The following is a 20,117-nucleotide window of genomic DNA, read 5'->3' as shown; positions in this document are numbered from 1 at the left end:
TCTCTCTCTCTCTCTCTCTCTCTCTCTCTCTCTCTCTCTGTGTGTGTGTGTGTGTGTGTGTGCGCGCGCGCAAGTAGGTGCATATTTGCTATGATCAATATTTAGCATCTAGTTATCTAATTGTTGCTTTTATTTATATTATCTTACGGGAAGAATGACATGGATGTTTGTTCCTGTAATTGTTACGAGAGAGAGAATATGTTTCAAGCCATGTGATAAAGTTCTTCAAGCTCTTCTAATTAGATAATGACTTCATATGACAGGAGTACTCATATTGTAAAGACGTCAGACGTCTCTTCATTTCTCATGAATCACGATCATGTATCGCATTTATCAACACAGCAAGAATCTCATGTATAAATTCATATGTAGAATTTCCAGGCCATTTCGCCGATATATGTTTTATCGTTGTATGTACATTATGTCTCTTAATATTGCTATTTGTTTGCCTGTTAACAAACACAAATTACTCTCGCTCAGTGTGCGGGTCACGGCAATCGGAGGTCGGGCACTCCTTTTCCGTCCGCATGCTGCTATGTATATCTGTGCCAAGGTAAATAAATCATCTTTACGGGCTGCTCGAGGAGCAAGAGCCCGTGCTGGCACAAGGGCAGCTAAATCTAAAACAACAACAACAACAACAAGTAAATCATCGTTACGGGCTGCTCAAGGAGCAAGAGCCCGTGCTGGCACAAGGCCAGCTAAATCTAAAACAACAACAAATAAATCAGTTAGTACCCAGTTCTGTCTCTTTGACCTCACAATATAAGTTAATACTTTAACCCTAGTTATTTATTCTTTCCCAGGATAGTAGGATACCCTTTTATTTCATTATTTACCTATTATTTTTACACCTAAGAAAAAAAGTTCTTAAATTTTTTAGGACAGTGGACCCTGCAGTGGTGTAGAGAAGATCAAATTTTGGTCACTCAAGACTCAGGATCCCAGGGGGTTTTGAGAAGAGAAATTGGCAAAATTGGCTATTTCTTGAAACTTCTCGGAAAGTGGACGTTTCAGATGAATTTATTTTTAACCTTTTCTTGCAGTTGTCAGACGTGTTCCTATTCATTTTTATCTTATTTATTTTTTAAAATTTTGGAGCAATGTTCCTTCTTGGTCCTCTTCATTGTTAGAACATAGGCAGCTTCAGAAGACTGCCATTTGTTATTATCGTTTCTTGACAGATTCAGCTTCATTATCGAAATATTTTTCAAGTACTTGGTGCTTATTTTATTGTGTTTTTCCTTGCTGTTGGGTATGTTATGTCTTCTCAAAATATTCCTTAGTTGATCATGAGCTTTCATATTTCTCGGCATTTTCTGTCAAATGTGCGCAGTAACATTACGTGTTTATGACCTAATATGCAAACAGGACACATAACTATGAAATACATTAAGAAGAAAGTGAAAGTGTCAGGTATGTGTTGTACCATTGAGATTTTTCCCAAAAATATTAATCCAGCCTACTTTAATTTAGCAAAGGGATAAAAATAATCCAAAAAACTCATAACTAGAGATACACTTGAATTCAATAGTCACTATTCAAAGGACAAAATCAAGATTTCAAAGTGCTTTTGCTATTTCTTAATATATCCTCTTTCACCACAGTTCAACAGGTAAACCCTAACGTTATAGTGATAGTCGTTTTGCTTTTTTTTCTGAAGTCACTCTGATGATATTTTATTTTATATATATATATATATATATATATATATATATATATATATATATATATATATATATATATATATATATATATATATATATATATATATATATATATATATATTATATATATATATATATATATATATATATATATATAAGAAATGTGTTAGATGACCCAAACATAATGGCATAGGAAATTCAGTCGCCTTCAAATAATGAATTTCGAGCCGTAGGTCAGAACCAAACTTCCTTAACCTTATTTACGCCGGTGGTCTTCATTTAGGCCTAAACCGAGGAAGGACTTCTCATCTCCTCGCCCCTGAGGATATTTAATGGAGTCCCGAGGAAATCTTCGAAGCCCCGGAGACTTCTGGAGAACTCGGGACCTCAAGATTACAACTGTAGTGGTACTTGAAACAGTAACTTTGGTCAGCTAGTTATTTTTAGAGAGTTGTTGTATTTGAATAATTACTGAATAAACTTATAGATGCCTGCTGGCATACACATATTCACATGCATACAAACATACACACAAATATTCATATATATATATATATATATATATATATATATATATATATATATATATATATATATATATAGTATATATATATATATATATATATATACAATTTATATATATATATATATATATTATACATTTATTTTCGATGATGGTATTATTTTAATGACCCTCATGCCCTCCGTGTAGATCTTGTAAAGGATTTGTCGTTTTAGTATGTAATATGTAAAATTATAACATTTTTCCCTACACAACGAAAAGCAGCCTGCAGAGATGCTATGACTGATCTTTGCGTAATCCACACTTTCGCTGTCAGTGTTTCATTAATCCCTTTAAGAATACGTGAAGTGTATTGGCCGTGACACGAATCGAGGGTCACATTACAAAAGAACCAATATTGTGTTCAAATTTTACAATATTTTCTTTCAATATTTTAAGACACTCTTAACTACCGTTACGTCTTAACATAAAATGAAATCATAGTTACCCTTTAATGTCACGTAGTATTCATCGCATAAACATTTACATTTTAAATTTTAAATCAGACGAATCAGAAGATCTCAAATCTTGGTAAGACGACCTACGCTACGATATCTTTCGTTTTCAGTCGACGTCACACGAACAGATCTGGTTTATGGATCCCTCTGGGACAGGATCATAAGAAGCGCAGATGCGAACAGAGCCTTGACCTACATATCCACGCATATATTTTAGCTTTTTTTTTTAGATTTTTACTTATCATCCATGTTTTTCTTTGCGCTTTTGTCCCCTTTTAAAATGAAAAGTAAGTCAGTGTTTTAGGATCTTGTTTCATCATTGCGTTTTTCGTTTTAGTTGTGTATGATATATAAATAACTAGGTATGCTGTGAGGGTATATCTCTAAACGTTAGCAAGTGTTGATTACGCCAAAGGAAATTGTAACTTTATTCCTGAGAAAAAATACATGAATATGTTTTTATACTAAATTCATGTCAAGGTTTGCCCTTATAAAATATATGGTAAAACTGTTTCGGACTTCGTAATAAATATCGTCATGTAGATGATAAGCAACGTAACTGTTGATTTTGTCATGACTTTCGAAAAAATTCATAGCAAGATTTTTTATTTGGATTTTCTTTGGGGAATTTTAGGCAATATTATGATGAAACTCGGTGATTAATGATCATTAATGCTTCTGATTTTATGAGTTTTTATTTCCTTTTTTTTATTTTCAAGTGATAATCATAATGAAAGGGGATAGACTCTGCTTTCTGTGGCGTTATCAGGTTTTTCCGTAGCTATATCCTGCAACAGTATTTTTTGCGTTAACAGGTTTATCCTTGGTTATACCCTATCGTAGTTTTTTTTGTGTTACCATGTTTATCCTTAGTTATACCCTGTCGTAGTTTTTTGTTACAGGGTTTATCCTTAGTTGTACCCTACCGTTTTTTGTGATACCAGTTTTATCCTTGGTTATAGCCTATCGTAGTTTTTTTGTGTTACCATGTTTATCCTTAGTTATACCCTGTCGTAGTTTTTTTGTTACAGGGTTTATCCTTAGTTGTACCCTACCGTAGTTTTTTGTGATACCAGTTTTATCCTTGGTTATACCCTATCGTAGTTTTTTTTGTGTTACCATGTTTATCCTTAGTTATACCCTGTCGTAGTTTTTTTGTTACAGGGTTTATCCTTAGTTGTACCCTACCGTAGTTTTTTTGTGATACCAGTTTTATCCTTGGTTATAGCCTATCGTAGTTTTTTTGTGTTACCATGTTTATCCTTAGTTATACCCTGTCGTAGTTTTTTTGTTACAGGGTTTATCCTTAGTTGTACCCTACCGTAGTTTTTTTGTGATACCAGTTTTATCCTTGGTTATACCCTATCGTAGTTTTTTTTGTGTTACCATGTTTATCCTTAGTTATACCCTGTCGTAGTTTTTTTGTTACAGGGTTTATCCTTAGTTGTACCCTACCGTAGTTTTTTTGTGATACCAGTTTTATCCTTGGTTATACCCTATCGTAGTTTTTTTTGTGTTACCATGTTTATCCTTAGTTATACCCTGTCGTAGTTTTTTTGTTACAGGGTTTATCCTTAGTTGTACCCTACCGTAGTTTTTTTGTGATACCAGTTTTATCCTTGGTTATACCCTATCGTAGTTTTTTTTGTGTTACCATGTTTATCCTTAGTTATACCCTGTCGTAGTTTTTTGTTACAGGGTTTATCCTTAGTTGTACCCTACCGTAGTTTTTTGTGATACCAGTTTTATCCTTGGTTATACCTATCGTAGTTTTTTTTTGTGTTACCATGTTTATCCTTAGTTATACCCTGTCGTAGTTTTTTTTGTTACAGGGTTTATCCTTAGTTGTACCCTACCGTAGTTTTTTGTGATACCAGTTTTATCCTTGGTTATACCCTATCGTAGTTTTTTTTGTGTTACCATGTTTATCCTTAGTTATACCCTGTCGTAGTTTTTTTGTTACAGGGTTTATCCTTAGTTGTACCCTACCGTAGTTTTTTGTGATACCAGTTTTATCCTTGGTTATACCCTATCGTAGTTTTTTTGTGTTACCATGTTTATCCTTAGTTATACCCTGTCGTAGTTTTTTGTTACAGGGTTTATCCTTAGTTGTACCCTACCGTAGTTTTTTTGTGATACCAGTTTTATCCTTGGTTATACCCTATCGTAGTTTTTTTTGTTACCATGTTTATCCTTAGTTATACCCTGTCGTAGTTTTTTTGTTACAGGGTTTATCCTAGTTGTACCCTACCGTAGTTTTTTGTGATACCAGTTTTATCCTTGGTTATACCCTATCGTAGTTTTTTTGTGTTACCATGTTTATCCTTAGTTATACCCTGTCGTAGTTTTTTTTACAGGGTTTATCCTTAGTTGTACCCTACCGTAGTTTTTTGTGATACCAGTTTTATCCTTGGTTATACCCTATCGTAGTTTTTTTGTGTTACCATGTTTATCCTTAGTTATACCCTGTCGTAGTTTTTTTGTTACAGGGTTTATCATAGTTGTACCCTACCGTAGTTTTTTGTGATACCAGTTTTATCCTTGGTTATACCCTATCGTAGTTTTTTTTTGTGTTACCATGTTTATCCTTAGTTATACCCTGTCGTAGTTTTTTTGTTACAGGGTTTATCCTTAGTTGTACCCTACCGTAGTTTTTTTTGTGATACCAGTTTTATCCTTGGTTATAGCCTATCGTAGTTTTTTGTTACCAGATTTATCCTTAGTTATACCCTATCGTAGTTTTTTGTGTTACCAAGTTTATCCTTACTTATACCCTGTCGTAGTTTTTTTCGTGTGTTACCAGATTTATCCTTAGTTATGCCCTATCGTGGCTTTTTTGTTACCAGGTTTATCCTTAGTTGGCTTTTTTGTGTTACCAGGTTTATCCTTAGTTATGCCCTCTCGTGGTGTTTTTTGTGTTACCAGGTTTATCCTTAGTTGGCTTTTTTGTGTTACCAGGTTTATCCTTAGTTATGCCCTCTCGTGGTGTTTTTTGTGTTACCAGGTTTATCCTTAGTTATGCCCTGTCGTGGTGTTTTTTGTGTTACCAGGTTTATCCTTAGTTATGCCCTGTCGTGGTGTTTTTTGTGTTACCAGGTTTATCCTTAGTTATGCCCTGTCGTGGTGTTTTTTGTGTTACCAGGTTTATCCTTAGTTATACCCTATCGTGGCTTTTTTTGTGTTACCAGGTTTATCCTTAGTTATACCCTATCGTGGCTTTTTTGTGTTACCAGGTTTATCCTTAGTTATGCCCTGTCGTGTGTGTTTTTTTGTGTTACCAGGTTTATCCTTAGTTATACCCTATCGTGGCTTTTTTGTGTTACCAGGTTTTATTCTTGGTTATGCCCTGTCGTGGTGTTTTTGTGTTACCAGGTTTATCCTTAGTTATGCCCTGTCGTGGTGTTTTTTGTGTTACCAGGTTTATCCTTAGTTATGCTGTCATCGTGGTGTTTTTTTGTGTTACCAGGTTTATTCTTAGTTATACCCTGTCGTGGTGTTTTTTGTGTTACCAGGTTTATCCTTAGTTATGCCCTGTCGTGGTGTTTTTTGTGTTACCAGGTTTATCCTTAGTTATGCCCTGTCGTGGTGTTTTTTGTGTTACCAGGTTTATCCTTAGTTATGCCCTGTCGTGGTGTTTTTTGTGTTACCAGGTTTATTCTTAGTTATGCCCTGTCGTGGTGTTTTTTGTGTTACCAGGTTTATCCTTAGTTATGCCCTGTCGTGGTGTTTTTTGTGTTACCAGGTTTATTCTTAGTTATACCTATCGTGGCTTTTTGTGTTACCAGGTTTATTCTTAGTTATACCCTATCGTGGCTTTTTTGTGTTACCAGGTTTATCCTTAGTTATGCCCTGTCGTGGTGTTTTTTGTGTTACCAGGTTTATCCTTAGTTATACCCTATCGTGGCTTTTTTGTGTTACCAGGTTTATTCTTAGTTATACCCTATCGTGGCTTTTTTTGTGTTACCAGGTTTATCCTTAGTTATGCCCTGTCGTGGTGTTTTTTGTGTTACCAGGTTTATCCTTAGTTGTACCCTATCGTGGCTTTTTTGTGTTACCAGGTTTATTCTTAGTTATACCCTATCGTGGCTTTTTTTGTGTTACCAGGTTTATCCTTAGGTATACCCTGTCGTGGTGTTTTTTGTGCTACCAGGGTTATCCTTAGTTATACCGTATCGTGGTATTTTTTGTGTTACCAGGTTTATCCTTAGTTATACCCTAACGTGGCTTTTTTGTGTTACCAGGTTTACCCTTAGTTATACCTATCGTGGTGTTTTCTGTTACCAGTTTTATCCTTAGTTACACCCTATCGTGGCTTTTTTTGTGTTACCAGCTTTATCCTTAGGTATTCCCTGTCGTGGTGTTTTTTGTGTTACCAGGTTTATCCTTAGTTATATCCTATCGTAGTTTTTATTGTGTTACGAGGTTTCTCGTTAGTTGTGTTCTGTCGTAGTTTTTTTTTGTGTTACCAGGTTTATCCTTAATTATATCCTATCGTGGTTTTTTTGTGTTACCAGGTTTATCCTTAGTTATACTCTATCGTAGTTTTTTTTTCACCAGGTTTATCCTTAGTTATTTCCTATCGTAGTTTTTTTGTGTTACCAAGTTTATCCTTAGTTATATCCTATCGCAGTTTTTTGTGTTACCAGGTTTATCCTTAGTTATACCCTATCATGGTTTTTTGCGTTAACAGGTGTATCATTAGTTATAGTTTTCTACGTTAACAAGTGTATCCGGAGCTATATCTTGTTATAGCTCTTCTGCGTTAACAAGTGTATCCTTAGCTATTTACTGTCACAGTTTTTTGTCATAGTTTTTTGCGTTAGCAGGTGTACTCTTAGCTATATGCTATATCCAGTAATTTTTTTTTTTTTTTTTTGCCTTATGCTTATCCTTAGCCATAATATCCTGTCGTAGTTTTTTGCGTTAACGGGTAACTCTTATCCTTAGGCATATCCTATCATGTTTTATTGCGTCTAATGACGATTATGGCCATTTACTACTGAACTTAAAAACGAAATTAGAATTATGACTAATGATGTGCACCGGGGTAATTCAAGAGCTTGTGTTTAATTAATTCTTCTTATTATTATGTGATTCAAATCATCTTTTCTCTGCTGGAACCCTTCATGAATGGACCCGACTTATCATAGGAAACATTTCATGTTTAATAACGAAATAATTCATTTTTTGTAGCTTCAGTTAGCGAAAATTATTTTTATAAGTTCGAAAAAACTGTCGATGTTTAATTCACATCTTTTATTCGACCTTCAGTGTATCCTGAGTACTTCGATTATCGTAAGATTTGAGAGGAAAGATTGAATAGTTTTTACATTAAGTATTAAAATCACTTACCGGAATTTGTAGGAAAATATGAAGCAAAACGACGGGAATTTATCGGAGAATTAAGAAAAAATGACCAGAATCATTAGGAGACTAAAGAAAGACGATCGAAATTTTTCGGGGAGTTTAGAAAAACAACGGAAATTTATCGGAGAATTTAAAGAAAAACGACTGGAATTTATCGGAGAATTTCAAGAAAAAGACCGAAATTTACTGGAGAATTTAAGGAAAAACGACTGGAATTTATCGGAGAATTTATAGAAAAGAGACCGGAATTTAACCGATACTTAATCTTGCTTCTTCGAAGTCGAGTATTTATTACTTGTTTCTGCCCCATTGAGCAGGAATCGTTATGTTTTAAAGACCTCATAAGCATAGCTGAGAAGAGGATATTGGCTTTATTTTGTATGATGGCGTCCTGACCTCTTGACCTGAGTTTGACCTCTGTCTTATATTTAAAGAGGTGTGTGCTTTAGGAGTTTGGTAATTACTGTCAAGTTTCACATTGAACGTTTCCAGTACGTAGAAATATGAATGTTCTTTTTCCAGGTAAGCTTAGTCACTCGAGTTAAAAGTAGCTGGTATGTTCATAGACGAGTCAGGATTCATATGTATGTGTGTATACATATAAGTATATATATATGTATATATATGTGTGTATGTTTGTATATCTATCTATCTATCTATCTATCTATCTATATATATATATATAATATATATATATTATATATATATATATATATATATATATATATATATATATATATATATATGGCCAAAATTTTATGCACTGATTCATACGATTAGTTTATTCTCTCTCTCTCTCTCTCTCTCTCTCTCTCTCCCTCTCTCTCTCTCTCTCTCTCTCTCTCTTTGGGGAGTGGGCAGGGCTTTGAGTGATGATAGACTTACGAACCGAAGTTCATATTTTGTCTGGTGAATATATTGCAAGATCTTGCAGTATCTCAAAAGGGAAGTGACACGTGTTAACACTGCTAAGTGAATAGGTATATGTATATATTATTAAATATGATGTAACATTCCGGTTTTGTTATCTAATACTACAGTTAATCATTAACAAATGTATTTTGTAAGTCAACTAACGTCAGTAAAGATAACGTTCCTCGTAGCAAACAAGTTGCTCGGATGGAAACAAACCGTATTAATCCCTATGCAAAATTTACATACGATCGTTGAAATGTAATCAGATTACGTCGGTGTTAAGCTTCGTTGTATCGATGTCCAATATATAAGGCTTTGTAAGCATGCAAGAAAATCTGAGTGTGTGTTGCTTCGCTCGAATCTTTGCATAACAGATAAATGGGAGACAGATAACAGCAGGGCTGAATTGTTAAGTAAGGAATTTACTGTAATGTGGGGCATTTGTAAAACGATTTTGTACATTCACAGCATGTTCTGGTTCTCTGTGGTTAAATCGTTGCTGTAGATTGTATTGGCCAGTTTTAAAACTTACGAGTTTTCAAACTTCCTAAGTTATTCAGGTTTGACGCCGTTTCGCATTTCTGTAAATAACACATTAATAACATAGCTGATTGAGTACAAACTATGAGCTACCGTTGCAGAACCTTACAGTTTTCCAAAGATCACGAAAACACGATGTGATCAATAATCCTGCGTCTTTCAGAATAGTACAGCTGATTCAGTTAATTGCACCAGCACTGCAAAAACTGTAATGGCTCAACTTGCGGTTGTTGAAATGCTCGTGAAAATACTCTGCTCGTTAATTTTCCTGGCGTATGTGAAAAGCACTCGACAGCCTTTTCAGGTTGTAAGAGTGGGAGCGAGTCACTGCATAAAATTCTCGGGGGTAAATTCGTTATGTGTTAATTTATTGCTGACAGGCTTCTACGTAGTACTGCTTGCATTTCCAACACCCAGAACAAAATTTTATGCAATAATAATAATAATAATAATAATAATAATAATAATAATAACTTGTGATAATAACTGTTACGGACGATGTAGAAAGACGGCTGATTAATGACGGATCTTGAAATTTCACTTTCTTGGCATTGCATCAGTCTGCCTTCTCCTCGTCTCGGTTGGTTAAGCCGAGTCCAGTGGTCCACAGCAGGATTCTTATTCTCTTTAGCACGCTCCCACATTTACTCTCCTCCTGTTAAACCAGCAGGACTGATGATGTCAGACCTGGGTACCAAATTAGTCAAGCAATCACATTTAGCCTGCTAATAATCTCAGTGAAAAGGTGATCCATTAGGCTTTATTTTTATATGAATAAAGTATTGAAAATTACTGCATACCGAAATTTCCTTATCAGCAATTTTACGTCTATTCTGAATTAGGCAAGTCATAAAATGTAATTATCACCCGCATTAAGTCAGTGAAAATATATTTTACACGTGTTTGCCTTCAGTTCACCTCCGGTCATACTTCAAGAAATTGCACTTTCAGCAACTTAGCATGGATTATTTTAAGACACCCCAGCTTTCAAAACTGTGGTAAACTTCGAGGCAAAAGGATCTGTGTAAGGCTGTGGCCAATCTAATAATCTTTTCCCGCTAGGCGAACTGAAGACCTCTCCTGAACTTCGCTTATTCCTGGCTTTTGAGGAATCTCTCTCTCTCTCTCTCTCTCTCTCTCTCTCTCTCTCTCTCTCTCTCTCTCTCTCTCTCTCTCTCTCTCTCTCTCTATATATATATATATATATATATATATATATATATATATATATATATATATATATATATATATATATATATATATATATATATATGAATTAGTCATTCTGCTATCCACCGTTAAGTTAGGGTCTTGCCGATTCACTCTTCTTTTATTTATTATATTTGTTCAAACCTGATTGATTTGAAAATTGGCAATGCTATTTTAAAAAATCCCCCCAGTTGCGAATTTTTTTAAGACTGTGTATTCATTTCAAGTTGCTTTCTTTGCAGACAAATAAACTATCATAATAATCTTCGTTTTTTAATGTTATAGCAGTTATCATCATTATTTACGATCATTCAAACAAAACCAGGCAGGCACATTTGTAACCATGATAAAAAAACAAGGTTAAATCACGTACAAAGATCTTGTACTTCATTGCTTTACGGTTAATTTTAAATGGCTAGTTATTTTTAGTATAAAGCTCGGTTTCATAATTATTTTCATCTTATTATTTTTACGTTAACTCCCACCATTTATGAGTTCGAGAAGGCTGAAATTTCTCTCTTCGAATCTCTCAGAGAAGATTAGGATATAAATATAATTTGCCGAAGTATTTTTAGACGGAGAGTAAAATTGGAAGATATTAAAGCCAATGGGTTTTAATTAAGAAGGAGTTATTATCAGTCAATGTGAATGAATTCATCGATAGGCCGGTTTTCTTTGATGAAGGCCTTTAGCATGAGAAAGTGTTCGTCATAATAGTGAGTCATACTACGGAGACCTGCATATAGTAAACAGCAAATCTCACTTGGTAAAATCGGGGAGAACCTAAGGAAAAACATTTCGGGACATTAAGGAGAGACTTTTTGTAGAAGAACTGTAGAAGTTTTGTTTCTGGTGGCACGCAGTGGTGGTCGAAAAAATACGGCCTGACAATATGACTATTCCAGACGCAATGAGAATATGTGCTGATAAGATTTCGAAAAACTATACGCAGATCAGTCAGGGGTTTACAGAAATTGAATCTAGAAGTTTCATATGATGTAGAGGAAAGTGACATTGTCGTTAGTGGACAGTGAAGTCTTGAGTGTTTAAGTTACTAAAAGGACATACTCAGTCTTTGTCTTTGACAAGCAAAATTTTTCATTCGTTTACCAGTCGTATTTTTAATAACTTATCGTTTTGTATTCGAAAGACCTGACTTTGTAAGAGTTACGAAAAACGAATCTGTAGTTACATACTAACAGGCTTAAAGAATATAAATTTGATTATAATGCTTGTTTTATATACTGTATACATACATACATATATATATATATATATATATATATATATATATATATATATATATATATATATATATATATATATATATATAAATCCTGATGGATATCCTCATCCTTTAGATGTTATCTGAGTCATTTTTCTCTCTTTTCCTTTCCAGGACATGGGGTGGTCGAGGGGGAAGGTGGGACCTCCACGCCCATCTGAAGCCGTCTGCTGACCGCCTACGTAAGTCTGTTTTTTTTTTTTTTTTTTATCTTTTATTGCCTTAGCAGAACTTCACTTTATGTTGGAAAGAGGGTAGAAGAATGTCTGTTTTTTTTTTTTTTTAGTTTTTCGTTATTTGGTTCATTCAAATGGTTCAATGATGTTTACCTTCAATATTTAGATTCGTTTATTATGCCCTAGTCATTAGATACAATTCAAAACTCAGGCTAGCTGTAACAGTCAGATCTAAAATGGAAATTCTTCACGGTTCATACCTAAGGCAATGCTTTATGAAATCTTAAATTAAATCTCCGAGAAATCCAAAACAGTATAATTTCAAAACAAAACCGGATGGATTGTTTGAGCTGTTCGCGTGAATAAAAACCACAATATTGGAGCAGAGAAAAACAAAATAGCCGAATCAGCCAGTTACTATTATTTTTTGTTCGAGGAAAATTCCATCTGTCTCTCTACCTCCAAAAAAAATAGATAAATAAAAAATGGAAATGTTCGACCGAGGAAAAGAGTAAAAAAAAAAATATTTTGTGGCAGTTTTCTTCTCCCCCAAAAAAAAAAAAGTTCACTGTCAGAAGTTTAGGAACAATGTATGTCTGAGTTCCAGATCCAGTGGAAGTCGAAAATAGAAGGACTTCAGACCGAATTCTCTCTGAACGAGAAGAGGCAGATACCTGACGTGAATGAGCCAGATTTAATTACGAAATATTCTCTTGTGTTATCCGCGTACATTTATTGTATTTCCTACCATCTTTTTTTAAAGTCAGTGGTTCTCTGCCTTCTTAAGACATATCTAATTTAAACTTTGATTTGCACATAGCTTTGTGGTTACTTCTGTATAAAAATCTACGGCTTACTATATTTTTTTACTGAGCCATTGAAACTTTGATTTGGGTAAAATGTCGCCAAAAAAAAGTCTGTGCTTCCATTTACATCGTTCGAAGCTTAGGGCAGAATTCGTAATATCGTTTTTGTAATTAATACTCCATGTTTTTAAGCCATTAGAGATTGTAAAATCCTTGCTATTTATAAAATGATGCTTCGGTCCATCTTGTTCCCAGTAGACTGGTTTTTATTAAGAATTCTTGATAATTTTTCGTGGACAAATCCACTTACTTTCACGCGAGATGCTTTGGTCCACTGAAGCAGATTCGTAAGGTCTTTATATATGCAATTTGTGCCTCATAGTGGAGTCGTGTCCTAGGGGTTTAGCCAGAAAACCTTCTGTTAGTCTTGGCTAGCTTCCAAGACAGACAGACAGTCATCAGAAAAGGAGTCTGCTACTGACTGCAATAGAAGGAACATGAGAATTTACCGTAGAAAAAAAATTGTTGAAAAAAAATGCATTTGATATGGAAAAAAACAATTATTAAGTGGAACTGTAAAGTGAGTTTTTTTTTCTTTTTTTTCTTACGAGGATAGTGCCTAATAAGTCTTTCGGACTGAAATGGGTTATATGGTAAAGGGATGCTCAGACAAAAAATTAGCTAACAAAGAAAATTTATCAATCTTCCACAATAGAACAGATTTCTTTGGAAGTACAGGAAAGTGGACTTTTAAGAACGCAACCGTTTATGACATTTGTTTGGATAAAAAAAAAAAAAAAAAACGGAATTATACGGACTAGCAAGAAGCTTCATTCAGTGTCTTAGCAGAGCAAGATCTGACATGATATTTTTAGAAGAGGATGATGTAATCAGATTTCCTATTAAAACACGAGAAAAATTGGAAGGCGTTTGTAAGCGGTAAATCCTATTTGCTTAAGGAAACGCACTATGTTACTTAAAAATGGACTTTCAGCCTTTCAAAAAAGTCCCAGAAAGCCCAGTGTTTGGCGTAATTACGTTAAATACGAAATTCTGTGGATACTGAGAATTTTTCATTGTGAGCATAATCTATGTGCAATCTACAGAAACTTTTTCGGAGAACGTAACTTATACCAGTTAGGTTTTTTTGAGAGTATTATTAATATTAGTATCAGTTAAGTTTTTCTGAGAGTTTTATTAACATCAGAAAAGGCAGTTTGAATGAGGAATGTTTGGGGATTTAAAATTTATTGACACATACCCAGTATGTATCACGGTGGCACAATGTTAGTAATTATAAAATCTGTTGAATGTGTGACGAGAGTATACAATTCATGTATTTGCAAAACGATTGCAGCAGATAAATTTAGTACAACAAATATCCTGCACAATTAATCCTAAGGAATGAAGCTAAATCCACGTGAAACTCTTCATGGGTCCTTTTCATTCCTTCTACTTTTTTTGTAGTCTTCTCTGTCATCTAGTGGCCAAGCCTGAAAAATAGAAATGTTATTAGTAGTAAAGGATATGTTTCAATATGAGACCACCACTAACGACTTGGAAAATTGGACTACTGAAATTGCAAGGAAAGCCATGTGTGGTAGATAAGTTTATCGATAACTTGAGCAAATATATAACCTGTCAAGATACATATTAAAGTATAAAACTTGCAATGTCACTTAAACTTAGGGTGGAAAAGTTAAAGTTCAAAATATTTTACTTCTAACATAATACTATTGATTTTTAAGTACCTTCCTTGAACTTCGACCAGTAATCAAAGCCTATCGAATCGCTGGACGAATAAACTCTTCAAAATTGACGAGCAGGTGAAGATACTTATAGATACAGTGAGTAACTGTTTGAATAGTAGCATTGTAATAACGAAAAGTTGGTTAAATAGCATACAAGAGTTCGAAACAGCGACGAACAGACTCTGTAGTGACCACGAGCACGTTGAACAGGCTCATAAATATAAACACCAAGGGAACCTGCCGAACTGAATTTGTAATGATTGGCCGGAAAAAACAAAAACGAAATCTATCTCTGACGTTTTTCTTGCCGAGGCCCACAAAAACTAAGCCAATAAATCACGGAGATCGAGTGATCGATGAAGCCTTCTGTAAGAAAGATCAGGGCGTTTTCATTTGGTGATACGTAAGTTGATCCACACTGAGCGGATTCGGTTGAGCGCACTCTCTTGATAGTACGCCAAGTTTTGTTCGTGATATCAACGTTATGGCGAGTCAGTGACCTGTGGGTGGAAGACAATATGGTTACTGTGTGTGTGTGTGTGTGTGTGTCTACTTTCATAAGGCTCGTTTTGGCAAGATCGGTGTGGCTGGTCACCAGTTCGCCCTTTGGTACCGACCCACCTTCAGCTAAAGGGGAAGAATGTGTACAGTAATAAAAAAAAAAAAAAAATATATATATATATATATATATATATATATATATATATATATATATATATATTTACGTGTGAGGGCTTTGCTGACGAGTTTATTACTTGATTTACATAATTTTTATAAGGCCCTGCATGCCAAGGACACACATAACCTGTCAATGAAGCTACAAATTAACCTCAAAGACAGCTGTTTAAACACTCAAGATCACCAGTCGAGGGAAATTAACCTCAACACAAAGAATATGCCGTTAACTAAGGAAATTACGATAAACGTCGCCCTACTTCGGACGCAGTCAATCTCTACTCGCTAATGTAGTATTAAAAACACAACGGCTCTTCCGAACAATGGATTCGAGACACAAGGCTGCATAAAGAATTTGAAATATCTTGCTCAACCTTCCCTAATTCCTAGTTGCTTCACTGGAATAGCTGAAGGTCGCTAAAGCATAGAAATTATGCTTAATCTAGACTTCGTACAAGCAAGTTGCGGCTTGGTAATCTAATAATTAGGGTGGCGGAAGGACGAAACAAGGAAACCGGAAATACAGAAAAAGGGGTTAGTAATTGATGAAGTTTTTAACAAAACACAGACTTTACCTTGGACGACTAGTTGTTGCGCATACAACAGACGATCGGAAGTTCTGGGATGCATTCGCCACTTCACTACTAACATAGATTATAAACAAAGAGACAAAGGGGCCGAGACGCATAGAGCGTGCGTCCGTGATGGAAGTCTGGTTCTCTGTGCTTCCCAATCTAGCTGGGTCAAAAACAGGGGCGTCCGTTCATGCCCTTGGGGGTCTGAAACTTTGTCAAAACATTCGCCAAAGAGAACAGGCAAAGAAAGCTTAAGGCCACCTATCATAAGGTTGATTATGGAAATTTTCCTATGGGGGTTAAATCCCTAATGCTACTGAGTTCTTGCTACGAACGAACGTTAAAAGTTTGAACTGTCTACGCGACCCTGCCGATACACCCGTCTTTTCTCGCCTTGGTCAGTCTGATATTACTACAAATAAATGCATCGAGGACGAACAGCAAAATATTTATAAATATATATATATATATATATATATATATATATATATATATATATATATATATATATATATATATATATAGATATATATATATATATGTGTGTGTGTGTGTGCACGAGAGAGAGAGAGAGAGAGAGAGAGAGCGAGCACGCTTTCCCCCGAATATTTTGAGGTAATTGCTACGTCTTCTGGGTATATATGTACATCATTAACTACATTAAATCCTACCTTTAATTTTTAAGACGTTTGTACATACCATCAGATCAGCATCTTACTAAGATATGTCTGTTTCGTAACGGTGCCTTCTCTCATTGTGATGTGCCTGGAGAAATTGGATCAAAATGCAGTGTCCCAATCTACAGTTACAGTATCATAGGTTTTACCCACCTAGATGACTACATTATATGTGCGTATACCCTGCCGTACATTAATTTTTGAATGCGTTTATAGTTACAGATTAGATGTCATGAGTTAAAATACAACTTGGTTGATTCCTTAAATGCATTCAAGTCATGGTGAATTTAATACAGATTCATCACCGGTAATGGAGATCTCAGTGCGGGTATCTCTTTTCATTGAGCCGTGGGGTAGGGAACTTGGATTTTCTTGGGTACCAGCAAATGCCATTATTAATGGAAGAGGAAGGAAAGTTAGTGAGGCCTTTGTTGGCTGTATAGAATCCGGAAGTTCACACTATACCACCCTCACACCTTACCACACTTATGTATGAGCTGTGCTGGCACATTGCCAGCTGTAAGAAGAAGAAGAAGGCAATAAGCATGCATCCATCAATTTATCAAGAAAGATTCCTTTGCCATTCAAGAGTACCTTCTCAAGCAAAAAGAGGAAAATCTAAGATACTTACCTAATCTGGTGGGAGAAATGCTGGAGATTCCAAATCAACTTTCCCTTTGGAGATGGCCTTTGTAAACTCAGAATCAGCCACATGCGTAAGGTTCTTAATGACAGAGCAATCCAGCCATTTTTCTGTTTCTGCTTGATCCCCTTGACTGTACATCACTTGCTGATTAAAGTAAACCAGTCTCAGGGACATGGGAGTATGTCTTCTCACTGGATTCTCTGAAGAGGAGGATAATAACCCTTTTTCCAAGGTTCTCGAATAGTAATTGTATAAATTTGGTGGTATTTGGGTTTGTTGAAAATGATGGCTTTCCTCAAAGTTTAACAAAAGGTATTTTGTATTTTTCTTAGGTATACAAACCAGAGCCTTTTATACAGGAGTGTCCGCAGCATGAGCGGAAGAAGTCATTGAACATGTTAACAAGGTTGTTAACCTGGTGGTTATGGGGAGGTTGAGTCTGGGGAATACCCTTAACCCTCCTTATGTCACTTGTCACTTATTCTTTGACCATAGGGACAAAGCAGGATGGTTGAGGTGGGATTATGGTAAGAGGCTTAGGTTTGTATATACTATAGGAAAAATACAAATTACTTTAAAAATTTATTTGTTCCTACAGAAATACAAACCATCGCCTTTATGAACGAAACTCCTGAGGTGGGAGGTCGTCCCTGACAGCTGACTGGTGTTGAATCCTACCTGGCAATATCATATTCCCAGTTGCACATACAGGCAGGGAGTACAGTGACACCTTTAATCATCTACATGGTCTGGGATGACAGGGTGGTTAGGCTCTGGGCATGAGTAAGCCTCTGACCCAGGAAGAGGATTCACTTAAGATTAGGAAGCATTCAGAGACCCATGAAATTCTCTGCAGAGGAATTCAAGTAAGCAGACAGCTAATTCTGGCTAAAACTAAGGCTGGAGATTCAAAGTGCAGGTATGCTGTGGCTGGGGGAGAAGGATAAAAGCCAGGTAAACTTCCCATCCATTCTTAAAGGTAGAAGATTGGGCTCTTTGTCTGGGTTTGGGAGGAATAGGCTTCTTCAGAACATCAGACACAGAATGTTTAGTAGCACCTGAATTTAGCTAATGGTGCCTTCACTCCTGCAATGGAGTTGAAGGACACTGTGCAGTTGACCAGAGAGTCCCAGGAATCTGTTCTTGTCAAAGCTACTACCTCCACACTGCTCTTTAGAAAGAGTGGTAGAGAGATCAAATGCCTAACCATTTCTCAGTGAAAGACTGCTCTTGTGAGAAATTTGATGGGAGAAGAGAGAGGCAACCATATCCCATCCCAGAATCAGGTTTGCCCACAAATTGGAACCCTGTTGTGTGAAGAGGCAACAATTTCCTCCCAACACCAGAAACCTCCTAAATGTCGCCCTGTCAATATGAGACGAGACACCTATCACAAAAAAGTCTGCCAGCATATTTAACCATAGGTCAAGCTACAAGGTAGACTGGAGAGAAGCCGTGGGAACAAACTCTATGTCAACCAACTCTGCAATGAAAAGGAACCACCATCTTGGTGAAGTCTCTCTTAAGAGAATTCATTTGTTCATCTTGTCTACAGACTGAAGTTTAGTGTGAGAGTAGTCTTCCACATTATTTGGTGTACAGTACCCCATCTGGAAGAAGGAGCTTGCTAAATTTGCTAGACACGTGGAAACTCCTTGACACACAGATCAGGGTATTTCATTGTCCAAAACACCTTGAGCAGGCTGTGACCAGGACAGCTTGAGAGACTGCCTTGCTTCAGGGGTGCACCCAAGGAAGAGTTCAATCAATGAGACTGTAGCCAGGTATAGGGCCAAGATGGCATCCCTGAGAGTACTATGAGTAGAATAATCTCCCAAAAGCGCTTTTCAAGCTCAGCCTGAAGGTGTTCTGGAGAACTGGGATTATCTGGACAAGATCCCCAGAGGCAAGAGCAGCATCTTCTACAGGAAGAGAGGCAGATGCATCTAACTTCTGCTTCTTTGCTCGCTTCTGATATCATGAGGATTAAACAGAACTCCTACCAAGAAATGTCCCATAAGACCCAGCAGTCGCTATCCGAATGCCATTCAGACCTGGACCCAGAACCTCCCGTATACGCAGTACAACCTGGGCTAGTAAAAGGTGCACGGGAATGAGCACACATATGGCCTGCCTCACATGCCTCCCATGCACACTGCAAACCCCACTCATGAGAGGACAAAGGAGACCTCCCCAGAGAGTGAGAGCACTTGGTATGCACCAAGCAGGAAGACAGTGCTGACTCTCCCAGATGCTTCTGAGGAGGCTCATGGAGAGCCTATCCCATTGTCTGCTTGCATGTCCTCCAAAAACCTTGCACTGGACAAATGCATTGCGCATGCCCACACTGTCTCCTTTGAGACATGAAAGGGAGGGAGGCAGCTGTCCCAAGCAACCATGTGTGCACAGCCCTGAGAATGAATACACACAGACTCAGCCACTGGTGACTTGGGATAGTCAGGAGCAGTCCTCTTGTCTAAGTTGGTAGGGTCAGGAGGACCTGCCCTGCAAGAGGCTCAGCAGTCACATGCTGGTAATCGCAAGTCCTTGCTCCCCTCTGAGAAAGGAGAGCACTCATGTGAAGCCTGACAAGACTTCTTGTGAGAGGCCTTAGATTCTTCTTCCTCCTGTGCAAGGAAGAAGTAGAGGTCAAGGATAGGGAGGAAGATGAGCTCAAAGAGGAGGGGGAAGAGGAGGAAGTGGTACCCAGAACGTTTCTTCTTAGTCCCTGGAATGTCAGAGTTCAAGTACAAGGGTGAGGCTTCTGCTGGGACAGGACCTGACTAGGGGGAAGGGACCAGACCCAGC

General features: G+C 36.6%; 1 protein-coding gene across 2 annotated transcripts in view; it reads left to right on the top strand.

Annotated features, from left to right (window-relative positions):
- The window catches only part of LOC136843669 (octopamine receptor beta-2R-like), a 413,556-nt gene that overhangs the window by 390,030 nt on the left and 3,409 nt on the right, over nucleotides 1-20,117 (top strand). For both annotated transcript variants that reach the window (XM_067112233.1, XM_067112232.1), the window contains exon 3: nucleotides 12,118-12,185. The gene's annotated coding sequence lies outside the window, so the exon portion shown is untranslated. The remainder of the gene's footprint in view (nucleotides 1-12,117; nucleotides 12,186-20,117) is intronic.

Source organism: Macrobrachium rosenbergii, chromosome 12 (genome assembly GCF_040412425.1).
Source record: "Macrobrachium rosenbergii isolate ZJJX-2024 chromosome 12, ASM4041242v1, whole genome shotgun sequence".
In the NCBI taxonomy this organism is placed as follows: domain Eukaryota; kingdom Metazoa; phylum Arthropoda; class Malacostraca; order Decapoda; family Palaemonidae; genus Macrobrachium; species Macrobrachium rosenbergii.
This window is presented reverse-complemented; position numbering and strand designations above follow the sequence as displayed.